Here is a 9,508-nt window from a genome sequence, read left to right as displayed (position 1 = left end):
ATGCATGTGTGTGGTGTGTAATGAGCGTGTGTTAATTTGTGTAGGAGTGTGTGTGTGTGTGTGCGTGTATGCATGTGTGGTGGTGTGTAGGAGCGTGTGTTATGTTGTGTAGGAGCGTGTGTGTGTGTGCGTGTGCGTGTATGCATGTGTGGTGGTTGTGCAAGGAGGCGGTGTGTTATGTTGTGTAGGAGCGTGTGTGTGTGTGGTGTGTGTGTGTGTGTGTGTTGTGTGGTGTGTGCGTGTGTTGTGTGTGTGTGTGTGTGTCGTGTGTGTGTGTGTGTGTGTGTGTGTGTGTGTGTGTGCGTGTATGCATGTGTGGTGGTGTCATAGGAGCGTACGTGTATGCATGTGTGGTGTGTAATAGGTAGGCGTACGTGTGCGGCGTGTGTGATGGTAGGAATTAATGAGGATATAGTGCAGAGATAGAGGTGAGAGTGTGATTGGTAGCGTATTCCTGGTAGTCGTTTAATTAGTAGTAGGCAGGTGGTGGGTGATGTGTTAATACAGTAAAAACCCGCGTATAAGAACATAGATTTTTCCAAGTTAGCCTCCTGTTCTTATATAATGGTGGGCTTACTGAAAAATTAGGCTCAACAAGGTGCTGTGAAATAGGTTCTTAAGTTGTTTTCTACTTTTAAATAATTACTAGCTTGACAAACCCCGCGCAGACTCAGCACGCGCCGGGCTAGTCACTGTGTGTGATCATGTGTTAACCAGTAAGAGAGTGTTATGTGTAAGGTGTTATATGGACAGTTTAGTTGTTGCACATGTTTTTTTTTTTATGGTTGAAGATAATATATAATGATATATATAATCATAATATTATATAATATATATTATTAATAGATATGATCTGGTTATTGTTGAGCATTGCATTGCAATTGGCATTGGCATGTTATTGCATCGATAATTGTTGAGCCGTCATCTTTTTTATTTTACCTGTTTTCTTTTTAAGTCTTATCTGCATGCGAGGAAATTTAGATAGCTACTTAAAAATCTTAGGCCTTAAGAACAGGTTTCTTATGTAATAGGGGCTCTAAATGGGAATTTTAGCCTAACATGTTCTTAAAATCTATGTTTCTTATACGCGGGTTTTTACTGTAGTAAGGCAGGTGGGGTGGATGTGAATAGTGGTACGTGGTTTTTGGAGTTTACAACGTTTGGGGGGAGTTGTAGCTGTTTTGGGGGTGTTTGTTTGTGTGGTGCGCAAGTAGGCTACTTGTCAGCGTTAATGAAATTTCACAATAACTTCTAACATACTCCACAATTCTCAGAACCAAATCCATAGGCTATTATCTTAACACCTACTATCTAATATTATCTGACACTGACTAAATCTATTAAATATACGTAACCTTAGGGCAAGCACCAAAACGCGGCAACAACAAACATGCAAAAAACTGGCACAAAATTACAGAATGCTTGCAAAACTGCAACAGAATTCATTGTTCAAGAACGTACTACACATCCCTAGTCTGAAGGTACTATAAGTGAATACAAGTGAGCAGATTCCTTTTTTAACATTTCGGCCACCTGGGACGCGCCCTGCTAACTATGCTATCCCTCACCCACGCTCATCGTTAGCAGCATCCCACACGCCGGCCTCCCGACCGGCCGCTCCGTCCTGTCTCTTGCCTTCATCCCTGCAAGCAGAGTTTAGCTCTACGTGTGGGCACACTGCAAACAACGCCAAGCACAGCGAACGCGTGCGAAAGATGCATGAAATCAGGAGTAAATAATCACAAATTATTTCAAAATAATTGTTCAAAACATATATATTCAAACATATTTATATTAAAATTATTATATTTATATAATTATATTAATAATTATAATTATATAATAGATATAATATTTAAAGAATATTTATTCAAAATATTTGCGATTATTTACTGCAAATAAAATTCACGATAGATGGCGCCGACAGACGTGCACGCCGGAGACAATGCTGCGAAACTGCCAGGTGCGAAAAAACCGGCGAGCACGGAAGGCAACGCGATACAGAAGGTGACGATGCCGTGCACAGGCACTTGGAGCGTTTCAATAAAATTATAATGCTAAATAAATACAAAATCTATTTACTACCAAAGTCCTTAATGTTTTTCTACTCTCTTGTCGCTTATTATTTGCGCCTGACTAATTTCATGTAGATTCCGTGTAAATTCTCTTCTGCAACACACATTGTCACCGCTGCCGCCGGACGCCTGCGGCACACTGACACATACAGACACGTAGGCAGGTAGGAAAGCGAAGTGCCAAAATGGTTGAATATTTGTGCTTGTAATCGTGTGAAGATCAAGCGGAGCGTCCGAGCGACTTTGGCCTCGCCTCTTTTCCTACCTGCTTATATTTATGTGTCAGGTGTGCGCGCGTGGCGTGCGGGTGGACATTGTGTTACAGAGGAGCCATTTGCACGGAATTTACAGGAAATTGTCGACAATAAATAGGTGAAAGAGAGTAGAGTATACATTAAACTTTGGTAGTAAATCAGATTTCGTTTTTATTTAGCATTATATTTTATTGAAACGCTCCAAGTGCCTGTGATGCCGTGCAATAGTAACAAGGATCGGTAACACCGCGAACCGAATGCGTGACGCAAAAACCACCGCCGTGTAGCCGTGCGAATGAAACCAAAACAGAGTAGATGCGAATATACGCGCGCGGTGAGAAAAAAATTTGCGAAGCCAGATAAATATATATAATAAACATATATAATAAATATATATGCGATGTCAGTCGATATACGCCATGTACAGATCAGTCGGGAAGCTACGTGGCGCAAAATAAACCCGAAGCCATGCAATAGTAAAAAAATTCGCGAAGCCAGATAAATATATATAATAAATATGAGTTTAGATGTAAATCCGCGTGATGCAGACAGGAAGCTGCACGGCGGCGAGGATAAGGAATCAGGAAGCCATGCAGGAGAGATGCGACGCCGCGTAAAAACAACAACAACGAAGCGGTGGCGTCTGACGATCTCTCGCGCGTGCTGTGCGCTCGCTCGCTCGCTCATGCATGCACTACCCACTCACCTCTCTACGTGCATGCCGTTGTCGGACCCCTGCACGCCGGAGTCCTCCGTACAAGGCGTCGCGCCGCGGCCGCGCACCGCGTGGATCTTGCGTCCGGGCGTGCGCGTGCTCAGGTTATCTGAAGACGTAGGAGAGACGCTGAGGGCACTGAGGGGCGGGAGCTCGTCGTCGCGCGGGTCTTGCGACGACTGATTCGCATCGTTGTCGTCCGCCTCTTCGCCCTCACCTGCGTTGCGGCGCGAGCGTGCAGGTGTGCGGTGGGTGGGTGAGTGAGGGTGGGTGGGTGAGTGAGGGTGGGTGGGTTTAGTGCGGGCGTGAAGTGTGGGTGTGGGGGGAGGGCGGAACGAGGAGCAAATGAAACTTACATTAGATACAGCGAACACGCAACAAATACTAATAACAAGTATATAGCGCGCGTATATGATGGCCGTGTATGATATTGATTACTTCGTGTGTATAAGGCGTTGCCGGGGCTAGCTGGTGGTGGTACCGCGGGGGGCTGCTGCCAGGGCTTGTAAACTAACAAGAGCTTCTTCGTACGTGCCCTCTCGTTAGACAGTAAGAAATGCAGTGCTTATGGTGGAGAGCAGTTCCCGTAACTGTCACGGCGACGTAAACGTAATTACGAGGACGTTAAAGTTACACGTTGACCACCGAACGTTGATCAGTCAGCGTTGATCAACCAACGTTGATCAGTCAGCGTTGACCAACCAACGTTGATCAGTCAGCGTTGACCAACCAACGTTGATCAGTCAGCGTTGATCATTTTACAGTTTGTGCGTATATGTGTGCGTGCGTGCGTGCGTGCGTGCGTGCGTGCGTGCGTGCGTGCATGTGCGGTAAAACGTAGATTAGTTTCCGCGCAACGTACGCTCGACCTTACGGAATGCCGTCTGAGACATAGACAGCCCGCAGCGATATTATTATATCGAATTGACCTGCGTCTAAACTTAGAACCAGACGGAGATGACGCAGATAAAAATGACTCGCAGAAAAGCTCACGCGTATATAGTTGGTCATCGTGCTGAGAAATAATTATTTTTACCGTGGTCGATAGCGCATTACGCGTAACAAGGCCTCTAATTGGGTAAAAATGGCTATAATTTAACCGCGGTTAAATTATTTCTACCGCGGTAAAAATAATTATTTCCGAGTACGATGGCCAACTATACACGCGGCGTGCGGCAAGACATCGACGTGTCTGCTGTGTCAATGGTAACGGCCTCCTCGGTGCCTTAACAACTACGGAACAGCCGAATGTAAAGAAGCAGCGCTGTACGTACGGTGCGCGAAAACCAGGGCCACCTATACTGGCACGATTTTTACATGCATGAAACATTAATGAGCATCGCTTGGTGCATCAAATGCCCATACATACAGTAAAACCTCTTGTGAAACCGAGAGAAAGAGAAAGAGAGAGAGAGAGAGAGAGAGAGAGAGAGGAGAGAGAGAGAAGGAGCGAGTAGAGAGAGAGGAGAAGGAGACAGAGATAGAGGCATAGAGAGAGAGAGAGAGAAGAGGAGAGAGAGAGAGAGAGAGAGAGAGAGAGAGAGAGAGCAGACGAGAGAGGAGGAGAGAGAGAGGAGAGAGGAAGAAGAGAGAGAAGAGTAGAGAGAGAGAAAGAGAGAGAGGAGAGAGAGAGAGAGAGAGAGGAGAGAGGCGAGAGAGAAAGAGAGAGAGAGAGAGAGAGAGAGAGAGAGAGATGAGGCGAGAGAGAGAGAGAGAGACGAGAGAGAGAGAGTAAGAGAGAGAGAGGAAAGAGGAGAGAGAGAGAGAGAGAGAGAGAGAGGGAGAGAGAGAGAGAGAGAGAAAGAGAGAGAGAGAGAGAGAGAGAGAGAGAGCAGAGAGAGAGAGGGGAGAGAGAGAGAGAGAGAGAGAGAGAGAGAGACGAGAGAGAGAGAGCACGGAGAGGAGACGAGAGGAGAGAGCGTGAGAGCCGTGAGCATGACAGCATCAGTGTGGGCTCTCAAGTACCGAAGGGCTATGTCGCATCACTCGTCGACATAACAGTACCGGCGGCGGTTTAAGGATAAAATTAATTAAATTGGGGTCCGAGTAGCGAGGGCCAACCATCAACCGATCGAGCTGGGGGCGGTTGCTGGAGGGCGCGACGCACGGACGCGCGCTCGGCGGCAAAGACATCGACGTGTCTGCCTGTGTCAATGGTAACGGCCTCAGCTGCCTCGGTGCCCTCTTACGGAACGGCCGAACATAAAGAAGGGCCGCGTGCTGTAGACGGTGCGCGGAAAACCACGGCCACCTATGGCACATTTTTACATACGACGGGTGTCATGAACATTAATGAGCATCGCTTGGGTGCATAAATGCCTCATACATAGAGTAAAACCTCGTTGTGAAAGCCGAGAGAAAGAGAAGAAGAGTAGAGAGACAAAGAGAGAGAGAAGAAGAGAAAGAGAGAAGATAAGGAGCAGGGTGGATAAAGGAGAGAGCGAGAGAGAGCCGAGAGAGAGAGATGAGAGAGAGAGAGGAGAGAGAAGAAGAGAGAGAGAGAGAGGAGCTAGCTAGAGGGACGCCGAGAAGAAGAGCAGAGAAGAGGAGAAGAGAGACAAGGAGAGAGAAGAGAGAAGAGAGAGAGAGAAGAGCGAGAGAGAGAGAGCAGAGAAAGCCAGAGGAGAAGAGGAAGAGAGGCAGAGGAGAGGCGAGAGAGAGAGCGAGAAGAGAGAGGAAAGGAAGAGAGAGCCAAGAGAGAGGAAGAGAGATGAAAGAGACGAGAGAGAAGAGTGAGCGGAGGGAAGAAGAGAGGGAAAGAGAAGAGCCGACAAGAGGAGGGCGAGAGCAGAGAGAATAAGGAAAGAAAAAAAAGGAGAAGAGGAGAGAGAGAGAGAGAGCGGAGAGAGAAAGCGCCTGAGAGCGAGAAGAAGAAGAGCGGAGCGAGAGAGGCAATCAGGAATCTAGTGTGGTTCTCATGTCATCCACTGTCTGACATACCACAGCGCACTCGACCCCTCGCAGAAACGCGTTTGTCTCGTAATCAACGGCCTTTCAATTTAGGCAATAAAGTCCCGCCGAGACCGATTGTGTGTGCGTATTGTTTTCAAACATGCAATATTAGCAGGCTGCATATATCGATCTACTTTACGTAAAAAATTCCGTTTCGTTATACCACTAAGTAACCTTACGCGAACTAACAATACTAAAAGCACTACTAGTATAGTGCTGCGAATCGTAATCTACCCGAAGCAAACTACACGGCAATACCTTCCGTAGGCTTGAAAATTTAAAACCACACAATTAAAATTTCTCAAAGATATGAGGATCAGACTTAAGGAAAAAAATCACCCGTAGCAGTCAACTGTCACGAGTCTACTGTAATACGTATGGCAATGTCACATTTCACTTATCATTGATCTAGATTTGCATGAAGATATTGTTATAGACTACCACAGCAAGTTATTTACCAAGCAATTTTATAGACGCTAAGAGGGCTCCATTAGATTTCAAGCTAGTGTAAGCTGACGAAATTTCGAATTAGTGTTATTTCAGCAACATTTGTAACCCTCCTCTCACTCCACGACCCACACCACACCAACAACACCGTAACTAGCTTGTTACCCTCCCCCTCTACACAACCCGCTACACACGAACAGCACCGTAACTAGGTTATTACCCCCTCTCCACAACCCACAATACATCAACAACAACAACAACAACAACAACAACAACAACAACAACAATAACAACAACGAGCTTGTATCGTACATAACCCCCGCTGGCTGCTTACTTTTCCTGCGTCCGCGGCTGCGCTGCAGGCTGCGTCTGCCTGTCGTCTGCTCGTCGCTGCCGACCAGCATGCCGCTCTCGTCCGGCCATGACGTCGACACGTCGCTACGCTCACTCGCGCTGACCGTGTGAGCGCGCGACCGCACGTCATTGGTGAGGATGAAGAGTTCCGGCAGGATCGCCTGCGTACGACAGATCAGCGATGAGGCAATTACTAATACCAAGTTAATGAATTATTAAAATAATAATTATTAAAAAATTAATAAAAATAATAATATTAATAAATTTAATTAAAAAATTAATATAATAATAGTCTGTTATTATACACTCCTGATAATACTACGTATATACTATTAATTACAATACACAGACCGACTTCAGGACAATTGACGGGCAAACTCTCGACAACATCGACTTTATTATGTATTCTATTTCATTTACAAAACGACTAGGTTCAGTACTCAAGTTGTGGTAGATGTTTTGGTGGGGAAATAAATAAATAAATAAATAGATAGATAGATAAATAAATAAAGGGCAAAAGTAAAACAAATTAGTAAGTATATAAATAAAATAAATATACAAACAAACAAATAAATAATTACACGAATAAATTAATAAACAAGTAAATGAATTATTACATATAATAAAAAATAAAAAAAACAGAAACACAATCAACAAAACCCTGGGGAAAAACAAAACCACGAATCACCATAGTAACCAAGCCGCACCTAGTCGAATACCTCTCACCGATACAGACACTAAAGCAGTGAAGCCATCTAAGACCGTACCGACGTACACTGTACTTTCGATCCGTCTATTCGTGGCTATTCTCTAATGCACCTTCCCCTCACATGGCCAGAAGTTGACTCAAGAAACACATACATACACCCTAGTTAGTTGGAGTGACGAAATACGGCGAGACTAATGGAAACATCAGAGGTGGCTTTTACCACATCTACAGAATGATATAATCATAACGACCCAGCCATAATCACTAGACATATATTGGATGCCAACATATATATCGTCATATAAGTGAAACGGTAAATACAATCGGAATACATAAAACATAACATAACATAGCATAGCTACACATTACTAGGTTTAACATACGTATTTTTTGGGAGTTCGCATAGGCTTTAAGTATGATAAAATTTAGTCCACACTGAATCGCATTACATGCATCGCATACATGCAGTGTAGGGGAAAGTGGGGTAAAATGGCCATGGCGGGTAAAATGGCCACTTGCAGTTTTGTTATCATCTGGTGCTGCTGACCAGTAGAGCTCCACGTTACTATACTTGCTTGTCATAACATTGTTGTTAACCAACATGGCGGATTTCTGCGTTGTCGACCAAGTTTTCAACAGCTGAAAGTGTGTTTTCACACGGGACTGATCTAAGGTAAGCATGCAAAACAACTTCTAATTACTATAGAACAACAAACCGACGATATACTACTGATACTGGCAATTAAATCTGATAATTCAGTTATGTCATAGTTCCACGTGTTTGTGTACTTGTGATTATTAATTTTTCAACTTTGATGATGCAACACTTATCTGATGCTAATGGGGTAAAATGGCCACATTCTCATGGGGTAAAATAGCCAGGGTGGCCCTTTTGCCCCATGCAGTAATGAATTATATTTTGTTGCTCATGTAAACCTCAGAACAGCACAATGCCTAGACATTACGTCCGAAAAACAACCAGGCAGTCCTGGGATGATGAGTCAATGAAACAAGCATTGGTCGCCGTTGAACATGGAACGCCTTATTTGACGGCTGCAAAACAGTTCAACATACACAGAAATACACTGAAACGTCGCCAAGAAACGAAAGGCTCAGAGTACTGGCACGGTTATACGGACAGCAAGTCCGTACAAGAAAATGTTGGATGATGCAGCACAAGCTAAAATTAACGCAGCGGCTGAAAGAAAGCAAAAAAAGAAAGAGAGAGAGAGAAGAAAAACGATTGAAAGCAGCAGCAGAAAAGGAGAAACAGAAGGGTCAGAAAAGTAAAAACAAAGGTAAAAGCCAGCAGATTAAAAAGAAGAAATCTGTTGAGGATGGTTCGGATGCAGACTGTATTTTCTGCGATTTGTACAGTAAAACACCTAATGAAGGCTGGATACGTTGTAATGCTTGCCACCAGTGGGCACACGATACATCACACGATGAATGTGCTGGTGTTGATTCTGATGACGATGAGTTCACATGTGAATTGTGTGATGATAACTAGTACTTTGTGTGACTAAAACTAATGTCCATTTTACCCCTTGGACCATGGCCATTTTACCCGAGAGGTCGGGTAAAATGGCCATCAGCGATACAAAACATGCGTCTACTGCGTTTACATACAAAACATACAAAACATACAAAACATGCCCACTGGTGGCAAGCATTACAACGTATCCAGCCTTCATTAGGTGTTTTACTGTACAAATCGCAGAAAATACAGTCTGCATCCGAACCATCCTCAACAGATTTCTTCTTTTTAATCTGCTGGCTTTTACCTTTGTTTTTACTTTTCTGACCCTTCTGTTTCTCCTTTTCTGCTGCTGCTGCTTTCAATCGTTTTTCTTCTCTCTCTTTCTTTTTTTGCTCTTTTTCAGCCGCTGCGTTAATTTTAGCTTGTGCTGCATCATCCAACATTTTCTTGTACGGACTTGCTGTCATTATAACCGTGCCAGTACTCTGAGCCTTTCGTTTCTTGGCGACGTTTCAGTGTATT

At 44.3% G+C, this 9,508-nt stretch overlaps 1 long non-coding RNA gene across 1 annotated transcript in view; it reads right to left on the bottom strand.

The window, feature by feature from the left end:
* Positions 1-6,878: 6,878 nt before the first annotated feature.
* The window catches only part of LOC106810706, an 18,120-nt gene continuing 15,490 nt past the window's right edge, over positions 6,879-9,508 (bottom strand). The window contains exon 3 of the long non-coding RNA XR_001394056.1: positions 6,879-6,958. This is a non-coding gene — a long non-coding RNA (uncharacterized LOC106810706). The remainder of the gene's footprint in view (positions 6,959-9,508) is intronic.

This window comes from Priapulus caudatus, unplaced genomic scaffold (assembly GCF_000485595.1).
Source record: "Priapulus caudatus unplaced genomic scaffold, Priapulus_caudatus-5.0.1 Scaffold17, whole genome shotgun sequence".
NCBI classification, from domain to species: domain Eukaryota; kingdom Metazoa; phylum Priapulida; class Priapulimorpha; order Priapulimorphida; family Priapulidae; genus Priapulus; species Priapulus caudatus.
Note: the sequence above shows the minus strand (reverse complement) of the source record. Positions and strands in the feature narration are given on the sequence as shown.